Source organism: Aulostomus chinensis, chromosome 1, assembly GCF_037954235.1.
Source record: "Aulostomus chinensis isolate RoL2024-O1b breed Wild chromosome 1, RoL_Achi_v1.0, whole genome shotgun sequence".
NCBI lineage: Eukaryota > Metazoa > Chordata > Actinopteri > Syngnathiformes > Aulostomidae > Aulostomus > Aulostomus chinensis.
Window position 1 is genome coordinate 19,109,130 of NC_141320.1, and position 24,169 is coordinate 19,133,298.

A 24,169-nucleotide genomic window follows, 5' to 3' on the forward strand; every position below is an offset into this window, starting at 1 on the left:
GCGTCCTAAAGAGGACATTTGGTGGAGCCTGAGACAGCAAACATCACGCCCCCTTCATCAGAAGAACCACAGCACCAGAAGAAAGAATCCTGGCAGTGACGACAGGGAGGATCAGGGTGACCTCCTCACCACCACCTTTGAACCTTCAAATGAACTTTAAAAAGCTTTAGAGTGGAGAAGGATTTTAAAACATTTTATTGTTTTTTCCTTTCATTCTCATTTGTGCGATTGTCTGATTTATTAGAAATAAACACTGTCTGCTGGGTTTCCATTGACTGTGATTCTCTTTGCATGCAAGTTGAAAGTTCTGCCAATAAAAACCACAAGTATTTGAAGACCAAAGGAAGAACCCCCAAAGTCAGGACCCTGAGATCAAAGTGAGCGCTCTGATCTCAGAGGTCTGGGATATTTCCCATCCCATGGCCCTTCAAATAAGAGCCCTGTGTCTCTGTCTCAAAGTTTTCAACCGTATTTGTTTGTTAAATTAAAACCAGACGACCACTGTGGTCCTTTTTACACGGTAAGTAAAGCACAGATGCCCTGGTGGACCTGTTGGCACCCTGGACTTTGAATCCAGTGATCTGAGTCCAAGTCTCAGTTCCAGCAGGTTTCCTGCAGCCTTCAGCAGAGCTGCCATGTTTCTCTGTAGAGAACTAAGTGATGCTCTCAGCAGGTTGAGGGCACCACCAACAAGTGAGGTATGAACCTCTGACTTCCTACTTGTCAAACAGGAAACTCCTAATACCTCATTTGAGTAAAGTACCTCATATTCCTGACATCCAAGTAGTAGTGAAGTGGAGGAAGAAGGTAGGAGATCTCCAACAGGATCCTTCTTTCCTCTGTCCTCCTTGATCTCATGGATCACCACAGTCAAGGGGAGACCCAAGCTCCCGGATGGATCTGGCACTCAGGAACTGCTGAGTTTTCCAGTGGACTTTGTTCCATCCATGGTTCAGGAACAGGACTCCTCCTGGTTAACCTGGTATCTTTCCACCCAACTGTGGGTTCTTGGAGAATTTTTCATGTCATGTCAAGAAATCAGGCTGGTGGGTTTTTCAATGAGAGAAATTCTGGTAACTTAATTAAGTGGCATGTTTGTTGAAGCAGTAATTAACTGATAAATTAAGGAAGGCCTGGCCAGTCTTTGCTCCCAGGTCATACGATGGAGTTAGAAAGTCCTGAATCAATCTGGAGTTCCATGATTTCCTTGTGGTTCTTGTTCCTTTTGCCAATGTAGTCTGGAACAAGAGCAAGATGAACCTCCAAATAGCAACAGGTTGATTGCAGGTGATGTCAAGTGGTATTTAGAGGAACCTCCTCCTTGTGTTTGGTTACATGGTGGAATGGTGAGCCCTCTGGACTCTGGGTCCAGTGATCCCAGTTCAAGTCTCAGAAGGACCTTCCTGTCTGGAATGTGTCCCATGTAACAAACTGATCAAGAGATGCAATGTGGTTCTAATGTTCTGGTTCATTTCTTACTGCCATGAACACAGACTGTGTGTTTAATGTTAACAATAAATGTAACAACTAAGGAGCCAGTAGCTCCTGTGGAAAAAATTCTACTTTGTCAGTGAATGAATTCATTTGATATTGAAGTCTGCAACTGTCAGTGTCTGTCAGGATGGCCGAGCGGTCTAAGGCGCTGCGTTCAGGTCGCAGTCTCTCCTGCAGGCGTGGGTTCAAATCCCACTTCTGACAAAGGACATTTTCTCCACATTCCTATGCATCCACAATGGTACATTCCAAACCCAGTTGAAGCTGCTCTCCGCTGAGGGGAGTGAGTGGTTGAACTGGCAGCAGAGGAGGCAAAGGAGCTTCCCTGTGATGGTCCAACATCGCCTGGTTTCCTCCAACATGGAGCAGCCACCAAAATCTAACTTCAATGTTGGATCAAAGTCTGCTGAAGAAATGTATTTTCTTTCAAGTCACATTTTGTCCAGTAACTTCATAATCAGAGTCTCCATCTCATCACATGACTAAAGTCTGGGTTCTGTATTGGTGGTAAAATATCCTTCCATGCCCCTCACTAGTTTGCACACAGAAAAGCATATTTTACTGGTTTCAGATCTCTTAGCTTGTTCTCTCTCTTAAAGCAGCTGAGGCAGCTTTCATTGTGTGATTCATTTTAAAATATAAATATGGAACAGAACCATTGGAATCAGATGTCAGGACATTTGAAGGAATGTCAATCTCCTGTTGAAATGTTGCAGTGTGCAGCTGAGGCTCTCTGGCAGTGGCACCAGGAGCCCCAATGGCAGAACCTGGACCCTCCTGGAGGAGAACCACAGGTGAGGGCCTTCTTGGCTCCAGATTGATGGAAATCAAGTGTCTGAGGCTGTTAGCAGCCATGAAGTTGATCTGGTTGGCACTGGTATTTTTTCTTGCTGCAGCTCAGGAGTGATTCAGGAGAAGAGTTTCAGAACAGCCCAGGTTGGGGACTGGAATTTTAGAATTTCCCCTGGAACCAAACAACCTTGGAGGGTAAAAGCTCCAATCATAGCCACTCAGATGCAGCAGCAGAAGAAGCTGTCATCCACCCTGACAGTCAGAGCATCAAGTCAAGGAAACATCACCATCTTGTAGTTCCAAACCTCCACCTGTCAGATTCAGCTACTTCTGATTGTGGGACTTTAAATTTGAACACAATGGAATTTGGACAAGGAGTTTTCCTTCCAGTCCAAACATCATCGTCCAGCCTCCAACCAGAGGTCCATCAGTTATCATGGAGCCACAGGTGGAGTCTGGATTCTTTTCTAGAATGAGACGGCAATGACAGTCCTGCCAAGTGACATCACTGACATGAATGGATGACTTCAGTCATGACTGGATGACTTCAGTCACATGACTGGATGACAGTGGAGATGCCAATGTAGAGGTTGGGGAAATCGTCTCTGAGAATCCAGCTTGAACCCACAGCCTCCTTGTTTTCCAAAAACCCAAACAGCGACCATCAGTCTCCCTCCAATCCTGTACTTGGGTAAACAACAAAAACAGAGTAAAAGTCTCTGGCAACATATTTGTTTCCTGTAGGGTTTCTTCATGTATGTGTGGTGTACCTGCTTTCCCAGAGGACTGCCATCTTTGTTCTGTGGGCTGACATGTTTTAGTGTCAGCACAGGTCATAGCGCTGAGACTGAACTCTCATTCTCCTCCAAGTATTATTTCCACCTCACACTCCTGCAGATATTCAAGTGAACAGGGAACACAAACTTATGCTCAACTTCTCCTGTGTATCCATCCACAGTCACTAAACAACAACCAAACCAAACAAAAGGGGTTTGCTAGAATGGCGATCAGCTGTAGTTCACCATCTTATCCAGGTCACATGACTCAGGAGTAGCGTGGCCATCTGGCAACCAAAGGGTGGCTGGTTTGATCCTCACTTTCTCCAGTGACCATGTCAAAGTGTCCTTGAGTGAGATACTGAACCCCTAAATACTTCTGATGAGTAGGTTGGCTCCTTGCATGGCAGCCTTCAGCATCAGTGTGTGAGTGTGTGTGAATGAGAGGACATTGTTCAGCTCCTTGAGTGCTGCTGAGGTAGAAAGGCTCTGTACAAACTGAGTCCTTTTACCATTTCTTTCCTGCTTTGAGCAGCACTGTTGTCACTTCCTGTGACCGTGGAGGGAAGGGGTCCCCCTTCAGAATAAGTGTGATATCATTGTTACTTCCTCTTCAACATGCCTTTAGCAGACCAACTCACTGACTAGCTCAGTGAGGTAGTGTGGCCGAGCGGTCTAAGGCGCTGGATTAAGGCTCCAGTCTCTGAGGAGGCGTGGGTTCAAATCCCACCACTGCCATCATGTCCCAGGTCACTGGAGAGGTGTGGCAGGTCTCTTACTGCCTCTCCTCTCTCTTCCACTGAGGTCTTCAAACCTGTGACCAGAAGAAGAACCCTCCTCTGAGCACCACTGCTCTGACTACCAGGTTACCTCCTGGTGATCAGTGTGAAGTCATGGGGAGGTAGTCAGTTGTTCCTCTGTTTTATGACAGAGGCTTCATTGTGAATTAAATAATTTTAATTCTTTACTTGAAGTTTCACGCTGTTTCAATTGAAAAAGGCCAGTTCCTGGAGAAGATCTTCTAGGGGTCCAGGTTAAAGCGGTGCCCCAGCTGGCACCAGGCGCTGACCCAGGTCCTGCATGGGAGATACTGTCAGTTCTGTTCTGCACTGCTCACAACCACAGGCTGGTGTTGAGGCCTGCAGCAACCAGGGCCCCAGTCACCAAGAGTATAAAGGCTGGTCATTGTGGCAGTGGGAGGAGTCAAAATGAAGACGGACCAATGTGAGCAGGATGTTCCTGGAGAAGTCAGAAGAACTTGACCATGTTTCCTACAGTACCCAGGAGGCCTGGTTGTTGTTGAAGGAAGCTCCAAAAGCAAAGAGCTGACAGCAGGACATCAAAAGAAAAGATCCAGACACTAAAACTACAAGTAGAAACAAGAAGAAATACTAAAAGCTTTGGAAAGATACTACAAGGTTGGATATACATTATTATATACACTACTATTCTCATTGACTCCTAAAGAGGGACAGGAAACATTAGAATGTGGATCAGATCAGCTGATTTCAGTGTTGAGTCCATCCCTTCATCCACTTTCTATTCTTGTCCTTTAAGGGTCATGGAGGGGGGGGGGGCGATCCCAGGTGACATTGTTCAAGAGGCAGGGTCAGCAGATCCCCAGTCTTTGAGGAGGCGTGGGTTCAGAGTTCACCCTGGACAGGTCAGAATTCCTGATGATGTCATCAGGGCTTTGACAGTAACTAGAATTCAGTCTTTGATGTCAGGAGAACATGAAAGAAACACAATTGAGGAAAGTAGAGGAGAACATTCAGCTTCATTAGAAACACTTGAACTGTTGAACAGTAGAATTTGTTAGAAACAGTTTACAACACTGAGTGACAGGATTGAAGAGGGAAGAGTTTTCTACTTTAAAATTAATTTGTAACTTTAAACTGTGGATGAACATTTTTAGTAGTTCATATTCTAACATACAGAGGAAGTCATGTCATTCCCTTTTTAAAAAAAGAAAAAACATGTGAAGCTCCTCCCCCCAGCTCCAGATGGACAGACAGACATGAGAGTGGCCAGGAAGCAAAGAAGTGTTGTGCTCCTCTCCAGTGCTCTGGTGTTGTTGTGTTCTTCTCAGCTCCATCATGAAGACCTGCTGGCACTGGGCGCTGGTGGAAGTTTGCAGCTCTCACTGGAAAGTCCTGAGGCTCCTCCCACTCTGAAGCAGGCAGTTGCTCCCAGCCAGCCCACACTTTCACTCTCTGGTGTAGGAGTGAAGAACAAAATCAGAATCAAGAACCATCTCTCTTTCATTGGGGCTCCTTTCTCCTTGTTCTGATCCAGAAATTCAACAGCTTCTATCATTGATTGACAGGAAATGTTGATGACACACTGGGATTTTTGTTCTCCTGCTGTCACTGTCAAGTGCAGCTTAACATGAGAGGTAGCAGGATCATTCATGTGTTCATGTTTCCAGCAGACAAGGAGGAAACCTGGGAGGACTTCAGTGACTCTGATCAGTGGTTCTCACTTCATCTTCTCAGTATAAAGTTCAAAGCGAGCTGGCCAGGAGTTGAACCTAGAATCTTCTGATCCGTAGTCAGACGCGTTATCCATTGCGCCACCAGCCCTGTGAAGAAGCTGCTATGTTCATGTGTGCTTGCTTTTACAGAAAATCCCAACAACATGGTGTCATTTTCAGGGGACACAATGGTGCAGTGGTCAGCACTGTGGCCTCCCAGCAAGAAGGTTCAGCTCTCCTCCTATTTGGTTGCTAGGAACCTGAATCAGGCCTCAGTGGAGCCGTGCTGCTGAGGCTGAGTGAGGCTGAGTGAGGGACTGAGCAGGAGCCAGCAGGTCCAAGCAGGTTCAGGCAAACTCCCCTCAGTCCACCAACATCAAAGCAGAGGAACAGAGTTCATCTAACAAAATGATTCATATCATCTCCTCTTGGAATGTTCTGGAACTACAAGTACACTTAAAATGGCCGACTTATGACCACAGAAGGAACTTTGAAGTAGATTTGATTCATTTAAGTCAGTGACAGTCTTTTTTTTAAAGAATTTAGTTCAGGTAACTTGATTGTTTTACTAAGATGAGCTTTAATGTTATACCATTGAAACAAGACCTTCATATATTTATGATGACATCACCAATAGGAGCCTTCAGTCTGTCAGGGGGTAGAGTTCAGTCAGCACCAATGACATCAGAGTCAGAGTTTAGACATCAAAGACAGACATTAAAGTCTCACATTAAAGTCTCTCTTATTAAAAAAATTAAAGTGTTATATCTTTGAAAATATACTGCAATACATTAAATATTATATTTCCATGAATGGTAACCTCGTTCTTATATTCTTTAATATACTGCAATAGTAATGGACCCTCTATGACACTGTAGTGATGAATCTATCAAGGAGTAAAAATGATTAGAATCAGAGAATTTTGAAGTAAATTTTGAGATCAGTTTGATCCTCTCTGTCTCTCTCTGTCTCCTCCCTCTCTCTCTCTGTCTCCCCCCTCTCTCCCTCTCTCTCTCTGTCTCCCCCCTCTCTCTCTGTCTCCCCCCCTCTCCCTCTCTCTCTCTGTCTCCCCCCTCTCTCCCTCTCTCTCTCTGTCTCCCCCCCTCTCCCCCCCCCTCTCTGCCCCCCCCCCCCCTCTCTCAGGAGCTTTTCAATGAATATTTTAATAAAACAGAACAGGAGACTGAAGAGTGATCACTCAAACCCACAGGCTGAATGGGACATCTCTTAAAAATATTGAACCACTGAGTAAAACCATAGAAGCGCTCCTGTCTAGTCGGTGCTAACAAGTTAGCTGTTGAGTGAGTCCAGCTGTGCTGTCTAGGAATCCTGGTCAAAAGCCTCCACACATCAAACAGCTGGTGTGTTGGTGGATCTGTGGATCCTGCTGGAAGAAGCAGGGTGGAGCTCTGAATGGTTCCTGTCTCAAAGAGCTTCTCTGTGCAGCTCCCATCAGCTCCTAAAAACAGGAAACCAGCAGATTCACTGTTGAACGGTGGCATTAAAATGTCTCAAAAGCTGTCCTGTCCACCATTTGTTGGTGCAAAGACATTTAAAAACACCAGTTGAACATTTTCCAAAGCTGCTCTCACCGTCTTTCAAACACCTGGAATGATTTCCTCCAAACCAAAAGAAACTGGTAAAAAAACAACAACAAAAACCTCCTGGAGAATCAAACTCCACCCTCTGCTCCAACTGGACTTGGGACTTCAAATGACCCCCATTAAAAGCCTGCCTGCATCCCCATTCACTGACTGTTGTGCTGTGGGTCTCCTGGACAAACATGGCAGGATCCTCTTGATCTCCAGGAGTTTAAAAGAGCAGCTCTTTTAAAATGGGTTCTGGCTCCGTTCAGGTTTAGAGAGCTGAGACTAAAATCACACATGAATGAAAGAGGGAACCCAAGAAAACAAGTCAGCGTGAAAGAGGAGCAGATTTTAAAACTCCTCAACATTTCCACCTCCAGGAGTGAAGCCTCCCGGGACCCAAGAGGCTCCAGCTGGCAGAGCTCTCACTGGTTTCTCCACCACCTCGCTAACCTGAGCTGGAGCATCTGAGAACCAAACAGTGACCCCCTTCATTCCAGAGCCGACTCCACAAACTCTGAGCCCCACTTTACCCACAGCCAGCAGGCCTCCTCAACACTGCATGACACACGACGACTAAATTTAACACTGAAGCGTCTCATCCAGAGATCTGTGACATGAGTCTGCTGTGGAGGGTCAATCTGTCCGTCCACATTCAGATCATTAACACAGCGACTCCTAAGCACCAGTAGAGCCTGTTCATCGTCCCTGGGTGGGCTCGAACCACCAGCCTCTCGGTTAACAGCCGAGCGCGCTGACCGATTGCGCCACAGAGACTCTGAGTCTCCTGCTTTTCATGAAGAGTTTTCAGGCTAAATTCAGTGTGTGAGGTCCACTGCACATTTGAGGGACCATGAAGGACAGAGGAGAGTCTGACTGTCATGGTGAAAGCCTTCAGCACTAGAGCTGAAACAGCCCCACCATCTTAACCCCCCCAGACCAAACAGGCTTCATCAGAAACAGACCCCCCTCCTAGAACATCCAGAGATCATCAGTCTGATTAATAGAACATGGCAAACAAACAAGAACATGTTATTGTTTGATCAGAAGCTGAAACAATGTTTCTATGTTTGTCTGTTCTGGTCTGAATGAAAGAGGAGGTTTTCTTGGTCATGTGACGTGGATGAGAGTTCAACTAGAACTTTCTGATTCAACAGGATTTGAGTTTGTTGGGATTTTGTCAAAGACACCAACCAAACCTCTGAGTGGTGCAGATGTCTGCTGCCTCCTCAGAGCAGACTGGAGCTCAGCCTCACTCACCTGTGGGAGCCCCAGCAGAGCCACCGTGTGATGGAGTTTCAGTTTAGGCTCCAAGGTCCTGGATTGAGTTGGTGTTTTGTGTTTTTAGGCCTCCTGGCACCGATGAATGAATGAACCATTGTTCCAGAGGGAGCTGGTGTCAGGTCAGTCCCTGTTTCTACAAGACCTCCTGCTGCAGAGCCAAACTGGGAAACATTTGAAACTCAAAATCCTGTTCTTGTCACAATCCTGCTCTCCTAAATCAAGGCCTGTTCAACAAATGGTAGAGCAGAGGAAGCGTGCTGGGCCCATAACCCAGAGGTTTATGGATCAAAACCATCCTCTGCTAAATGAAAAGAACAAAAAATAGCCTGATTATTAAATATAATGAGGTTTTTTTCTGATACAAAGGGGTGGAATTGAAAGTGAACTGATGGAAGCAAAAGTTGACTTCATAAGATTTTTTTGTGATTCAACATAGCAGATAAATTTTCATTTCTATACTGATTATCTGCAATGGTTCGTGGACTCTGGTCTGACCCCAGGAACCTCCGCTGGATCTCCGGCATCCTCCTCTACGTCCAAGTTATCAGAAACGACGAGGTAATCCAAACTGGACTTCCCTCCGTCATCGTCCTACAGGAGACACCGGGACTCCTTATCACCCACTGTAACCCGTACACCCAGAGAATCTACGTTCACTTAGACCCTTGGGGCGTGTACCGTAAGCACAACCACCTCCCTCCACGGCTCACCGAAGGAAGACTGAGCCGTACACAGACCCAAGACGCAATCGAATTTACTAGGCACACCACTATTTACAAGCTCGAGCAGTTGCAAAAGTTTCTGGTTACAGAGAGACCTGGGTGGCCAGAAACGACCAAAACGATTTCTGGGTGGGCTGCTCACTGCCTCGTAGTATTAAAGGTTTATTCCACCAAAATACTACTTCCTGTCCTTTAATTTCTAACTACTGTATAAAAGGTTTATTCCAATTCCACCAAAATACTTTCTAATTTATAGTTTTAAAGGTTCATTCCACCAAAATACTTTCTAATTTACAGTTTTAAAGGTTCATTCCACCAAATACTTTCTAATTTATAGTTTTAAAGGTTCATTCCACCAAAATACTTTCTAATTTATAGTTTTAAAGGTTCTTTCCACCAAAATACTTTCTAATTTATAGTTTTAAAGGTTTGTTCCACCAAAATACTTTCTTATTTATAGTTTTAAAGGTTCATTCCACCAAATACTTTCTAATTTATAGTTTTAAAGGTTCATTCCACCAAATACTTTCTAATTTATTGTTTTAAAGGTTCATTCCACCAAAATTCTTTCTAATTTATTGTTTTAAAGGTTCGTTCCACCAAAATACTTTCTAATTTATAGTTTTAAAGGTTCGTTCCACCAAAATACTTTCTAATTTATAGTTTTAAAGGTTCATTCCACCAAATACTTTCTAATTTATAGTTTTAAAGGTTCGTTCCACCAAAATTCTTTCTAATTTATAGTTTTAAAGGTTCGTTCCACCAAAATACCTTCTAATTTATAGTTTTAAAGGTTCGTTCCACCAAAATACTTTCTAATTTATAGTTTTAAAGGTTCGTTCCACCAAAATACTTTCTAATTTATAGTTTTAAAGGTTCGTTCCACCAAAATATTTTCTAATTCATAGTTTTAAAGGTTCGTTCCACCAAAATACCTTCTAATTTATAGTTTTAAAGGTTCGTTCCACAAAATACTTTCTAATTTATAGTTTTAAAGGTTCGTTCCACCAAAATACTTTCTAATTTATAGTTTTAAAGGTTCGTTCCACCAAAATATTTTCTAATTCATAGTTTTAAAGGTTCGTTCCACCAAAATACTTTCTAATTTATAGTTTTAAAGGTTCGTTCCACCAAAATACTTTCTAATTTATAGTTTTAAAGGTTCGTTCCACCAAAATACCTTCTAATTTATAGTTTTAAAGGTTCGTTCCACCAAAATACTTTCTAATTTATAGTTTTAAAGGTTCGTTCCACCAAAATACTTTCTAATTTATAGTTTTAAAGGTTCGTTCCACCAAAATACTTTCTAATTTATAGTTTTAAAGGTTCGTTCCACCAAAATACTTTCTAATTTATAGTTTTAAAGGTTCGTTCCACCAAAATACCTTCTAATTTATAGTTTTAAAGGTTCGTTCCACCAAAATACTTTCTAATTTATAGTTTTAAAGGTTCGTTCCACCAAAATACTTTCTGATTTATAGTTTTAAAGGTTCATTCCACCAAAATACTTTCTAATTTATAGTTTTAAAGGTTCGTTCCACCAAAATACTTTCTAATTTATAGTTTTAAAGGTTCATTCCACCAAAATAATGCTTCCTGTCCAACTTCTCAGTTTTAAAGGTTCCTTCAGTTGAGGGCTCCTGGTTCTGTGTGAGGGGTTGAGGGTCGATATGGGATGATGAGGAAGATTTCATGTCCCGATGGTCCTGCTAAAGTAACTGAGAGTCATGATATCAAACAATGTCACCAAAATATGCTTGAACTGAGACCCCTCGCTCTGTGTGGCTGCTCTCACGGTCCGTACGCTCTTGACGGCGCTCCGTGTGGTGGCTCCCCTGCTCCAGACAGAGAAGGGGTACCTGCCGAGTCTCAACAGCAACCCCCCCCCCCCAGCCCCCTCTCCAAAGATCATCACGCCTGCTGGAGGGCTGTGATTGGGCCGCTGTGGTGCTCTGTCTGTCTGTGACCTCAGGTGCCGCTCCTGACTGCGCACGGTGCTGAAAGTTTGAGATTCCAACAGACATGTCCGGGTAAAAGAGGACGTCTGGTCCCCCATCAGATCAAGTTCACCTGATTCTGATCATTCAAAAAATCACATGGTTGGCCCCGATTTCTGATCACGTGAATGGATCAGGACATCTTTTTGACTGTAGGCCAAAGGTTGTTATGACAATGATGATGTGTCCCAGAAATATATATTTTTTTGAAGATTGCAGTTTGTAACAAAATCGGAATAATTTTGTTTTGAAAAGCCAAAATAAAAAGTTGTGCTGACAAAGAGAGCAGTGTGTGTTTTAAATGTGAACCAAACAAGATGCCTAAAGTTTTTTGAAAACGGCACTTTGTAATAGAAAATTAAAATTATTTTATTTTGAAAAACAAAATCAAACCTCAGTTGTGCTGACAAGGAGAGCAGAGTGTGTTTCAAATGTTAATAGAATAATAAGCCTAAATATTTTTGAAGACTACAGTTTACAACAAAGTTTGAATGATTTTATTTTGAAAAGCCCAAAAGAATGTTGTGCTGACAAAGAGACCAGTGAATGATTTCAATGTGAACTGAAGAACAAATATTCTTGAAGACAATTTGTGCATTTCTTTGTGCTGTCTGAGTACACATTTGGCCCAGATGTAAGATGTGAATCATGGCTCTGTGCCAGATCTGAACCAAATGTCATTGAGTTTTTAACTGTACTGGGCCACAACCGGCCCAAGTCCGTTCCAGATCAGTAATCTATATTGTTGCCGGTATTGGACCGTTGTGAATAAAGACCCCGGTGCAGATCTGGCAAACGGTCTGTACCAAATCTCATCCACGGTCTGGAGCAGATCTGCTGCAGTGTTGCTGTCTGGGAACTGTCAGCTCCAGTGGAAGTGCACGGGGAGGCTGTCTCCCCTCCTGGTCCAGACTGTCTCCCCTCCTGGTCCAGACTGTCTCCTCTCCTGGTCCAGACTGTCTCCCCTCCTGGTCCAGACTGTTTCCCCTCCTGGTCCAGGCTGTCTCCCCTCCTGGTCCAGACTGTCAAACACAGGCTGGTCACATCCAAACTAAAACTCCCACACCTTCAAAAAACACACCACTGAATTCCTGACACAAATCCCTACAAAATGATGATGGTACATTCCACTGTTGGACAACATCTGGGGTTTAGGACACTTTTTCACATGAAAAACTCTAAAAACCTGCTCTGCTCTCCCCTCTGACACAGGGGGAGAGAGCAGCGGGGGAGGGGCGCTTCAAGCCTCGACTCTCCCCTCTGCGCTCTCATTTTACGTCAGAGGGGGAGGAGCGCTTCAAGCCTCGACTCTCCCCTCTGCACTGTCACTTTACGTCAGCGGGGGAGGGGCGCTTCAAGCCTCAACTCTCCCCTCTGACATAGGGGGAGGGAGCAGCGGGGGAGGGGCGCTTCGAGCCTCGACTCTCCCCTCTGCGCTCTCACTTTACGTCAGAGGGGGAGGGGCGCTTCGAGCCTCGACTCTCCCCTCTGCGCTCTCACTTTACGTCAGCGGGGGAGGGGCGCTTCAAGCCTCGACTCTCCCCTCTGCGCTCTCACTTTACGTCAGCGGGGGAGGGGCGCTTCAAGCCTCGACTCTCCCCTCTGCGCTCTCACTTTACGTCAGAGGGTTGGTCAAAGGTTGTTGTGTTTCCTGACCGTTACTGAGGGTGTTAGAACACATCTCTGACATGGACTGGTTTGATTTAGTATTCATTTTAATATCATTAACTATTGGAACATCCATGGTGTTATGGGTCAGTTTAGACCCTCATATATTTACTTCAAGAAAAAGAGAAAAAAGTCTCTTTTTCAGCAACAGAACTTTGATACAAACACAAAATGAAAAGCAGAACAAGCCAGAACCCAAAATATGGCTTTGGAAGGTCAACAAACAACAACCAGTCAAGCAAATCAAACCAACAGAAACCAGTTACTGGTTCAAAACCAGGAAAAAACAAAAACAGAGGAAAAGTCTCTGTGTGTAAGAACATGCATGTGTGTGTGTGTGTGTGTGTGTATGTGTGTGTGTGTGTGTGTATGTGTGTGTGTGTGTGTATGTGCCTGTGTGTGTGTGTATGTGTGTGTGTGTATGTGCCTGTGTGTGTGTGTGTGTGTGTATGTGTGTGTGTGTGTGTGTGTGTGTTCAGATGCATGTGTGACACTTCTGTGTGTTCTCTGCAGAGATGTTCCTGCAGTTGAAGCACCATCCGTTTGTCCTGCTGTCCTGACTGCTTGGGCAGTCCTGACCCTCTTTCTCCTGGAACCAGGTCCTGAGGGGGTTGTGGCTGTGGCTGTTCTGGTTGGTGTTGAGGCAGGGCTGCTGAGGAGGACGCTGGTGTGGATGCTCTCTGTGTTGCTGATGGCATGGATGGAGTGCTGCTGAGCTCTGCAGGTGTCTGAGCAAGGCTGCAGCGTCTGGGTCTCGGGGCGTCCGTTCCCTTCCCTCAGTGTGTGGCTTGACCAGGGAACTTCCCAGCTCCTCCACAAACATTCTCCTCTTGCTCTTCTTGGTTGAGCTCCACTCCTGGTGGATGTGGGTCCACAACACCAATGTTTCTATGCAGACACATCAAGGATGCTGCAAAACACAAGAATCCACCCCAAGACTTTCTCTTTAACCATGTTGAGGTCTTCATGGCTGTGATGATGCAGGTTCTCTTTCTTTTTTTCTTCTTAAAAAAGTCAGTCGTTTCATGTTAAACAATTAATGTTATATTAAAAAACAGTTGATCATCTTTTATTAATTACATGTACATGAATCATGTATATATTTAGTCAGGTTAAGTTGTTGCTGGTTTGATGTAAATATTGATTGTAGAGCATGGTTGTGGTCTCACCTCCACTCTATGGGCCATCCATCGTCATCTTCTGCTTATTCCTTACTAGTAAGGGTCACGGGGGGGGGGGCTGGAGCCTATCCCAGCATCTACGGGCGAGAGGCGGGGTTCACCCTGGACAGGTCACCAGTCCATCGCAGGTCCAACACACAGACGAACAACCATTCACGCTCACGCGTACGGTCAATTTAGAGTATCAATCAGCCTAGTCCCCTAATGTCCATGTCTTTGGACAGTGGGAGGAAGCCGGAGTACCTGGAGAGAACCCACGCAGGCCTGGGGAGAACATGCAAACTCCACACAGAAAGATCCCACGCCCGAGCCAGGACCCGAACCCGGAAACTTCTTGCTGTGAGGGCACAGTGCTGACCACTGCACCACCGTGCAGCCCCGCTCTAGGGGCTGGTCTGTCTAATTTCCTGCAGCCAGGAGGGAATTAAAGGCAGTCAGGGGTTTTTAATGTAAGTTGAAGGTGTCTCATGCAATCTCTTTCAATACTCCAGTGGTGGTTTAAGTGAAGAAAAACATGGGTTAGTCAGTAGGACTCTGTGTGTGTGTGTGTGTGTGTGTGTGTGTGTGTGTGTGTGTGTGTGTGTGTGTGTGTGTGTTTCCATGCAGACTTTCCCTTGTGAAAACCGATTTGATTTGGAAACCATCTCATCTAAATCTCCTCTCCAAAAACCCTCTTCTTCAACTTTGTACCCAAGTTGTCTCCTCATCAGGCACCACAGTATCCAGTAGGTTCAGTTAAAACAGTCATCAGTGATTAATGTTCATGTTCAATGATGAGGTTTTGATTTATTCTTCCAGAATCATCTGAACAAACCCTCCTCAACACAGTGAAGCCTTCATCTGACAGGAGGAGTTTCTTTTCCCAGTGATTCCACTGACAGTGAAAAGCTACGTTCATCAGACTGGTCTGATAGGATCAACTACTGGTTGCTCTGGAGTGGAAACAGCAACCTGTCAGGAAACATTAGTCAGATCAAAGCCAAGATTAAAGAAAGAGCCTCCAGATCAAAGACAGAATTGATGATGATGTCATCAGGGGGGCTTTGATAGTGTCTTTATTTGTACCTGGAATTCTGTCTTTGATCTCAGGAGGACATGAAAAAAACACAACTGAGGAAAGTAGAGGAGAACATTCAGCTTCATTAGAAACACTCGAACTGTTGAACAGTAGAATTTGTTTGAAACAGTTTACAACACTGAGTGACAGGATTGAAGAGGGAAGATTTTGGTATTTTCAGTTTAATTCTAACTTTAAACTGGGCATGAACATTTTTAGTCGTTCATATTCTAACATACAGAGGAAGTCATGACATTCCCTTTTTTTTAACCTGTCCTGTTCTGGAAATGGAAATTTAGCTGCTATGTTGAATCAGAAAAACCTTTTGAAGTCTACTTTTGCTTCAGTCAGAAAGTGGACTGTTGTTAACTCTCACAATGGTTGGTGATTGTGGAGGAAGACAAAATCCTTACGAACCTCTTTTTAACAGACACACATTTCTAAAGACACTGGTTCATTTTATTTTTCGTCTTCTAGTAGAGGATGGTTTCGATCCATCAACCTCTGGGTTATGGGCCCAGCACGCTTCCTCTGCGCCACTCTGCTCTACCATTGACTGAACAGTCCTTGTTTTCGGAGAGCATTATCTGTCTTTGTCTCTGCCCTGCTCTCCTGCTCTCTTTCCCCTCATTTAGTCCTTGACATGATCCATGCTCGACAGCTCTGCGGGTGGAATGAAGACCTGCGTCTGCTCGTGCCGTCCTTCGTCTCAACCTAAATTGTTTGACCCACCTTTATAATGATCGGACTCGCTCCCGCTGAGCGTGCCAGGCGCGCTCTCGCTGCAGACAACACAACCAAACTGGCCCCGATCAGGATTTGACAGGCCGAACTCGCGCCGAAATCTTTCCAAAAAATCCATTTTTGTCACCCACGTGAAGATGGGTGGGAACATGCCCTAAGAACACCAAGAATAATATTCACCACCTTCTGAACGGGTCCTGGCCCGTCTCCTGCATCAGGGGCCGCCGCAGTCGCCCATCAGCTGTTCATCAGCTGTTCGCCGCAACACTCAATGAGACAAAGACATAGAAGCTCAAACTGCTGTTGCGGAAGCCATGATTGTATAGTGGTTAGTACTCTGTGTTGTGGCCGCAGCAACCCCGGTTCGAATCCGGGTCACGGCAGCATGAGATAAATTTCTTTGTGTGTATTGATGGACACAAGCCACGCAGAAATTTCCCACGATGAAATAGGGCAGTGTTTGGTCAGTGTTGAGCAGGCGTCAGTCTGACAATGATGTCATATTATTGTGTCATCACTTGACCAGACCCAAAAGTAGACTCAGGTATCAGTTTCTTCTCAATGCTAACGTCTGCTAGCTTAGTCTGCTACTTTGATGGCTCTGCCTGCTCAAAGGTCCAGACCCCTGGATGTGGTGGTTCCTACCTGAACGTAGATTCTGTCAGCTCATGTTGTTAAATCAACTCACCAGGAACACCAGTAGATTTCAATGGACTGACAATGAGTCTCATTGAATGGTAAACATGTCAAATATGAAGTCATCACCTGAGGAGGTCTGCTGCTGGAATGAAGCTCCAGATATTCACAAGATATTCTAGATCTTAAAATATAGCATTTTTATATTTGATTTATTGTTCATCAGCCTGCTTCACATTGTTTGATTCTATGTGTTGGATATAAATAGAACTTTGATCCACAACCTCCACAAACACTCTTGTCCAACTTTTGTGCCCAAATTTTCTCCTCATGAGGCACCAAATCAAGTCAAGTCATTTTTATTTGTTAGAACCAAATCACAACAAAAGTTCTCTCATGACTCTTTACTAGTAGAGCAGGTCCAGCACCAAACTGCTTCAATGAATCTACACCCAACAATTCTCCACCAGCAGCACATCCTGCAACAGTGGTGATGAACACCTTCCTTTTAACAGGCAGGAAGGTCGAGCAGATCCAGGATCAGTGGGGATGGCCTTCTGCTTTGACTGGTTGTATTTAAAGCTCCATCAGATTGGAACAACCTTTCCTCCTCACTTGGGTCTCTCTCTTCCTTTCTCATCTTCAAATCATCAAGCATTTTCAAACATCTGCTCTTGTTTCTGATGCACCTCCCCTTTTCTCTCCAGGATTCACTCTCTACTTGTTCTTGTTTGTTCTCTGTACTGTAAATATGTGGATATTTGTGTATGAATATGCATTGTGTACTTTAATGGTGCATGGAAGCAGTATTTATTTATTTATTTAGATGGGTGTTTAAATGTATGAGTATGTGAACACAGGCCCACTCTTATTCTGCAGTGGGATCTCTGATCATACTTTGTATAATACTGGATGGTGGGTGGGGGGGGGGGGGGGGTTTGGGGAACATTGTTGGCCTGTACCTGGGTGTATGATGTGTGTGTCCTTGTGTTGAAAATAGAATCTACTTTTATTATTGTTGTATTGTTGGTCATTATTTGTCAGGACCCCCTCCAAAATGAGATGGTACATCTCAAGGGGCTGCCCTTGAAATCAAGAATCAAGAATGAAGGTGTCTGCTGGTCTTGGTGGACCCTCTGCTTCTCCAGCTGAGTCAACAGATTCCTGTGTTTCTTGAGTCATTGTGTATCCTGGCTGCATTCAGTGCTTTCACCGCTGCAGCCTAGCTTGATTGCCAGTCAGGACAGGTGTTATTAAGAATGGAAGAGGGGACAGTTTTGGCAGGACAAGTTGCTCCACATTCAGGAGATGGTGGGAAGTTTCAAAGCTGCCATAAATCTTGATGACAAACTCCTTCACTGTGTGGTTCAGAGTCCCTGGTTTTATTGCAGCTTTGACCTGAGCAGGTGTTCATCCACATCTCAGTAACAGGGGACACTTTATCACACCAGTGGACAAACATCAGCATTCATCACCCAGCAGCTCCTCTGATCAACAGAACAAGCTAAAGTATTCTCAGAAGGACGGCATGGATCCCTCTACCTCTCACATGCTAAGCTAGCACTCTACCATTGGAGCTAAGTCCCTGCTAATGAGCACAGCAGATAATGCAGGTTGACCTTCATGCAGGGTTTAATGAGCGTCACCACTTGAAGCTTCTCTGGTTCAACAAACCCTTGGGACCAAGACACGAATTGTAACCTGTGCAGGTCCAGACCCATACTGAAGTTGGTGGAGACAATTGTTTCAACCAGGGACTGAATGAAAAGACTTGCCCAGACTCCAGCTCACTCTTCTGAACAGACCCCTCATCTCTGTGTGGAGTAAACATCAGAGGTGGGGGGTGCAGGTTCTGCTTTGACCTCCTGACCTCCTGGGTAAAGCAGTGGAGATGTTGAGCTTGAAGGAGTTGACGGCCTCCTTCATCTTCTCATTGGTTTGCGAAACCCAGCATCATGAAGTGTTGCTGAAATTCAACATGTCAGCTGAGGCCAGAGATTCCTGCGTTCCCTGAGTCCTTGAGTGTCGTCTCTGTTGTTTGAAAGCACAAAGCTGTTCCTGATGGTCCAGTGTGTCCGATTCTGGGCTCTCACAGCTGTAACTGGGGTTTGAGCTCCGTTAAGGGACTGGTTTTGTGGAGAGAACCAAGCAGAAGAATTGACAGTTTCAGCAGGAAAGGTGACCATTGCTCCACAACCTCAGTCCCAGGATTCATTCCTGCTTCACCCAGCATGGCCCTATGATCAACAGAAATGAACTGCCAGTGGAGGTCCTCAGTAATCCAGGTCATGGTTTCTCTAGATTGCTGTGTTGTAGTCAGGACACTTGCAAATATCAGCCTCTTTCCTCCATGATCTCTCATTCTTTCTGTTCTCTCCATTTCTCCTCTTCGTTTCTACTCCTTGCTGACTGTTGTTCCTCATTTGTGGCAGAGTTCAGTCAGTGGACCGGACATTTTGCCACTGCACTGTCCATCATCAGGGCATTTAACATCCAGGACTGGCTCCCAGATCATGGCCATGACCTCATCCCCTGCACCAGTGGACAGTTCATCAAGGATGGCAAACATGTGGGTCTCAATTCCCCTCCATCTTTGTAGGTTGGTTACATTTCCTCCTGGTCTTTAATCCATCTTGAGTTGACATTCTTCTGTTGAGCCCAGTTTGTTGACTGCCAGGCTGTCTTACTTTTCAATGGCACAACAGCAGACAGCAAGAGGGTTGCTATGGTGCAGTTGGAAAAATCCCTATCTATGGTCTGCAGAAATATGCTGGGAGTTCTTTTTTATTATGAACCAGAATTCAAAGACTGACCAAGGAAACCAAAGCACAGAATTTAGAGATCAAAGAAAGAAATCAAAGACAGAACCTGAAGATCAGGAAATGGCACAGATCAATGAGATCCATGGACTCATCAGTGAAGGTTTTCTTTTGGTTCATGGTCACTTGTTGTCGTACTGGTATGATGATGTCAGACCCTTCACATTCAGTTCAAACAGACTCCAAAGTGTAGCTGTGATGCAGAGGGCAGCAGCCTTGTGCTTGGTTCCGTCATGGTTCTCTGCATTGTTAGCAAACTCACCAAAGACCTCCCTGAAAGCAGGATCATTTTCCCAGAGTGATTTTTTAACCAAGTACCAATTTGTCCCTCTTTAAAAAAACAACAAACAAAGATGAGGTCAGACTGAGATGGACGAGATGATATGGATGTGATTTATGGCTTTCAAACTCCAAATATTCAATTTTTCTTCAGGGCTTTTGAGAGGTTCTGGGTAATGAATGAAAATTTAAGTTGGGCAAAAACGACATGCGGGGTCACTGTGTGTGTTTACACGTGTGTGTATTTCTTGTTTTATTGTGTTGGAGACCATTTCCATCATCAACACTGATCAGGAGTCCTCGTCCTCATGGGGACCAAAGACCGGCCCTGATGCAGCGCAATGCAGTTTGTGAGTTCTTTCAGAGTGAAGGTCTGGATTGAGTTTAGTTTCAAATAAAGATTAAGATTCAGTTGGTTAAGATTAAGATTAAGATTAAGGTTAGGCTGCACATAGAATGAAGTTGATCGAATGTTCTCATAAGAATAGCTGGGCACACCTGAGTGTGTTTACATGCAGACTTCCTCTTGTGACAACTGATGTCATTGGAAACCATCTTGAGGACATTTGGAGAAAGTTCAATCATTCAGCTGCAGGTACAGTGACTTACAACACTGCAACAACAACAAAAAAACACCCCTCCACAAACACTCTTGTCCAACATTTGTGCCCAAATTTTCTCCTCATGAGGCACCAAATCAAGTCAAGTCAGTTTTATTTGTTTAGAACCAAATCACTACAAAAACAGCCATGAAGTTGATCTGGTTGGCACTGGTATTTGTTCTTGCTGCAGCTCATTTCCAGCTCTTAACAAGAACTCAGGAGTGATTCAGGAGAAGAGTTTCAGAACAGCCCAGTTTGGGGACTGGAATTTTGAAGTTTCCCCTGGAACCAAACAACCTTCGGAGGTAAAACCTCCAATCCTAGCCACTCAGATGCAGCAGCAGAAGAAGCTGTCATCTACCCTGACAGTCAGAGCATCAAGTCAAGAAAACATCAACCATCTTGTATGTGGAGTCTGGATTCTTTTCTAGAATGAGACGGCAATGACAGTCCTGCCAAGTGACATCACTGACATGACTGGATGACTTCAGTCACGTGACTGGATGACTTCAGTCACATGACTGGATGACCTGAATGAATAAGAAATCAAATATAAAAATGCTTTATTTTAAGATCTAGAATATCTTGTGAATATCTGGAGCTTCATTCCAGCAGCAGACCTCCTCAGGTGATGACTTCATATTTGACATGTTTACCATTCAATGAGACTCATTGTCAGTCCATTGAAATCTACTGGTGTTCCTGGTGAGTTGATTTAACAACATGAGCTGACAGAATCTACGTTCAGGTAGGAACCACCACATCCAGGGGTCTGGACCTTTGAGCAGGCAGAGCCATCAAAGTAGCAGACTAAGCTAGCAGACATTAGCATTGAGAAGAAACTGATACCTGAGCCTACTTTTGGGTCTGGTCAAGTGATGACACAATAATATGACATCATTTTCAGACTGACCAAACACTGCCCTATTGCATTGTGGGAAATTTCTGCTTGGCTTGTATCCATCAATACACACAAAGAAATTTATCTCATGCTGCCGTGACCCGGATTCGAACCGGGGTTGCTGCGGCCACAACGCAGAGTACTAACCACTATACGATCACGGCTTCCTCAACAGCAGTTTGAGCTTCGATGTCTTTGTCTCATTGAGTGTTGCGGCGAACAGCTTATGAACAACTGATGCGCGACTGCGGCGGCCCCTGATGCAGGAGACGGACCAGGCCCCGTTCAGAAGGTGGTGGATATTATTCTTGGTGTTTTTAGGGCATGTTTCGGCCTGTCAAATCCTGATCGGGGCCAGTTTGGTTGTGTTGTCTGCAGCATTATAAAGGTGGGTCAAACAATTTAGGTTGAGACGAAGGACGGCACGGGCAGAGCAGACGCAGGTCTTCATTCCACCCGCAGAGCTGTAGAGCATGGATCATGTCAAGGACTAAATGAGGGGAAAGAGAGCAGGAGAGCAGGGCAGAGACAAACACAGAGAATGCTCTCCTAATACAAGGACTGTTCTGTCAATGGTGGCGCAGAGGACGCGTGCTGGGCCCATAACCCAGAGGTCGATGGATTGAAACCATCCTCTGCTAAAAGAAAAAATAAAATAAACCTGCATCTTTAGAAATGTGTGTCTGTTAAAAAGAGGTTCATAAGGATTTTGTCTTCCTCCACAATCACCAACCATTGTAAGAGTTAACAACAGTCCACTTTCTGACTGAAGCAAAAGTAGACTTCAAGAGGTTTTTCTGATTCAACATAGCAGCTAAATTTCCATTTCCATTTCCTGAACAGGACAGGTTAAAAAAAAGGGAATGTCATGACTTCCTCTGTATGTTAGAATATGAAAGACTAAAAATGTTCATGCCCAGTTTAAAGTTAGAATTAAACTGAAAATACCCAAATCTCCCCTCTTCAATCCTGTCACTCAGTGTTGTAAACTGTTTCAAACAAATTCTACTGTTCAACAGTTCGAGTGTTTCTAATGAAGCTGAATGTTCTCCTCTACTTTCCTCAGTTGTGTTTCTTTCATGTCCTCCTGAGATCAAAGACAGAATTCTAGGTACAAATAAAGACACTATCAAAGCCCCCTGATGACATCATCATCAATTCTGTCTTTGATCTGGAAGCTCTTTCTTTAATCTTGGCTTTGATCTGACTAATGTTTCCTGACAGGTTGCTGTTTGCACTCCAGAGCAACCAGTAGTTGATCCTATCAGACCAGTCTGATGAACGAAGCTTTTCACTGTCAGTGGAATCACTGGGAAAAGAAACTCCTCCTGTCAGATGAAGGCTTCACTGTGTTGAGGAGGGTTTGTTCAGATGATTCTGGAAGAATAAATCAAAACCTCATCATTGAACATGAACATTAATCACTGATGACTGTTTTAACTGAACCTACTGGATACTGTGGTGCCTGGTGAGGAGACAACTTGGGTACAAAGTTGAAGAAGAGGGTTTTTGGAGAGGAGATTTAGATGAGATGGTTTCCAAATCAAATCGGTTGTCACAAGGGAAAGTCTGCATGGAAACACACACACACACACACACACACACAAACACACACACACACACACACACACACACACAAACACAGAGTCCTACTGACTAACCCATGTTTTTCTTCACTTAAACCACCACTGGAGTATTGAAAGAGATTGCATGAGACACCATCAACTTAAATTAAAAACCCCTGACTGCCTTTAATTCCCTCCTGGCTGCAGGAAATTAGACAGACCAGCCCCCATAGCGGGCCTGCACGGTGGTGCAGTGGTTAGCACTGTGCCCTCACAGCACGAAGGTTCCGGGTTCGAGTCCTGGCTCGGGCGCGGGATCTTTCTGTGTGGAGTCTCCATGTTCTCCCCGTGCCTGCGCGCGTCCTCTCTGATACTCCAGCTTCCTCCCACAGTCCAAAAACATGCAATTTGGGGACGAGGCTGATTGGATTCTCTAAATTGACCGTAGGTATGAGTGTGAATGGTTGTTCGTCTCTGTGTGTTGGCCCTGCGATGGACTGGCGACCTGTCCAGGGTGAACCCCGCCTCTCGCCCATAGATGCTGGGATAGGCTCCAGCCCCCCCGCGACCCTTACTAGTAAGGAATAAGCAGAAGATGACGATGGATGGCCCATAGAGTGGAGGTGAGACCACAACCATGCTCTACAATCAATATTTACATCAAACCAGCACCATCTCAACAACTTAACCTGACTAAATATATACATGATTCCAGACTACTACACCAACTCAGTCATACATCCACATAATCATTCAATGAACCTTGTCTGTGATTGTACCCCCTCCCCCATCTGGGAGCAAAGGTTTGCACCTACAGCTCTTAAGGAGCTTCCTTGGGCCACTCTCCCCTTTTGGCTCCACCCCCTTTAAGGAAACCACCAGGAAGAGGTGAGGACTGACCGTGACGACTGAAACTGCCACATTTACATGAGAAAAACTTGACAAACACAAAATACCAGGCCTTGCACAGTGATTACCACTGACTGACACTGGGGTCTTCATTTTCCACAGGCAGGATGGCCGGTCCCCCTGTGCTTCCCAGGTCCCTCCCTGGAACACATGGCATAGAAAATGTTTCACTTGTTTGCTGATTCAATAAACCTCACCATTAACATGTGTGTGATCCTCTAATTTACATAAACTGTTAATACCAAGACAAATGCTACCTTCAATTCATCATTCATGTCATGGAACCCTGGGTCTCCATTACATTGGTCAACCAGAGAAGCTTCAACTGGTGACGCTCATTCAACCATGGTGAAGGTCAAGGTGCATTATCTGCTGTGCTCCTTAACAGGAGAATTAGCTCCAATGGTAGAGCGCTCGCTTAGCATGTGAGCAGTAGAGGGATCGATGCCCTCCTTCTCAGAATACTTTAACTTGTTCTGTTGATCAGAGGAGCTGCTGGGTGTTGAATGCTGATGTTTGTCCACTGCTGTGATAAAGTGTCCCCAGCAAGTCATCACCCTGTAAAGCACCAAATAACAAAAGTTACACTTTACAAGTAGAACAGGTCCAGTTCCACACTCCTTAAATGAATTTACACCCAACAATTCTTCATGAGCAAGCACATCCTAGCTTAGGCCCAACTTT

General features: G+C 44.7%; 5 non-coding genes across 5 annotated transcripts; 2 read left to right on the forward strand and 3 right to left on the reverse strand.

Annotated features, from left to right (window-relative positions):
- Nucleotides 1-3,718: 3,718 nt before the first annotated feature.
- Nucleotides 3,719-3,800, forward strand: trnal-aag (transfer RNA leucine (anticodon AAG)). Its single transcript has one exon. It is a non-coding gene; the product is annotated as a tRNA-Leu (tRNA).
- A 1,771-nt stretch (nt 3,801-5,571) lies between these two features.
- trnar-acg (transfer RNA arginine (anticodon ACG)) lies at nt 5,572-5,644 on the reverse strand. Its single transcript has one exon. It is a non-coding gene; the product is annotated as a tRNA-Arg (tRNA).
- Nucleotides 5,645-7,824: 2,180 nt separating this feature from the next.
- On the reverse strand, nt 7,825-7,898 carry trnan-guu (transfer RNA asparagine (anticodon GUU)). Its single transcript has one exon. It is a non-coding gene; the product is annotated as a tRNA-Asn (tRNA).
- Nucleotides 7,899-16,085: 8,187 nt separating this feature from the next.
- trnah-gug (transfer RNA histidin (anticodon GUG)) lies at nt 16,086-16,157 on the forward strand. The gene has a single exon. It is a non-coding gene; the product is annotated as a tRNA-His (tRNA).
- A 4,946-nt stretch (nt 16,158-21,103) lies between these two features.
- On the reverse strand, nt 21,104-21,175 carry trnah-gug (transfer RNA histidin (anticodon GUG)). The gene has a single exon. It is a non-coding gene; the product is annotated as a tRNA-His (tRNA).
- Between the last annotated feature and the right edge of the window lie 2,994 nt (nt 21,176-24,169).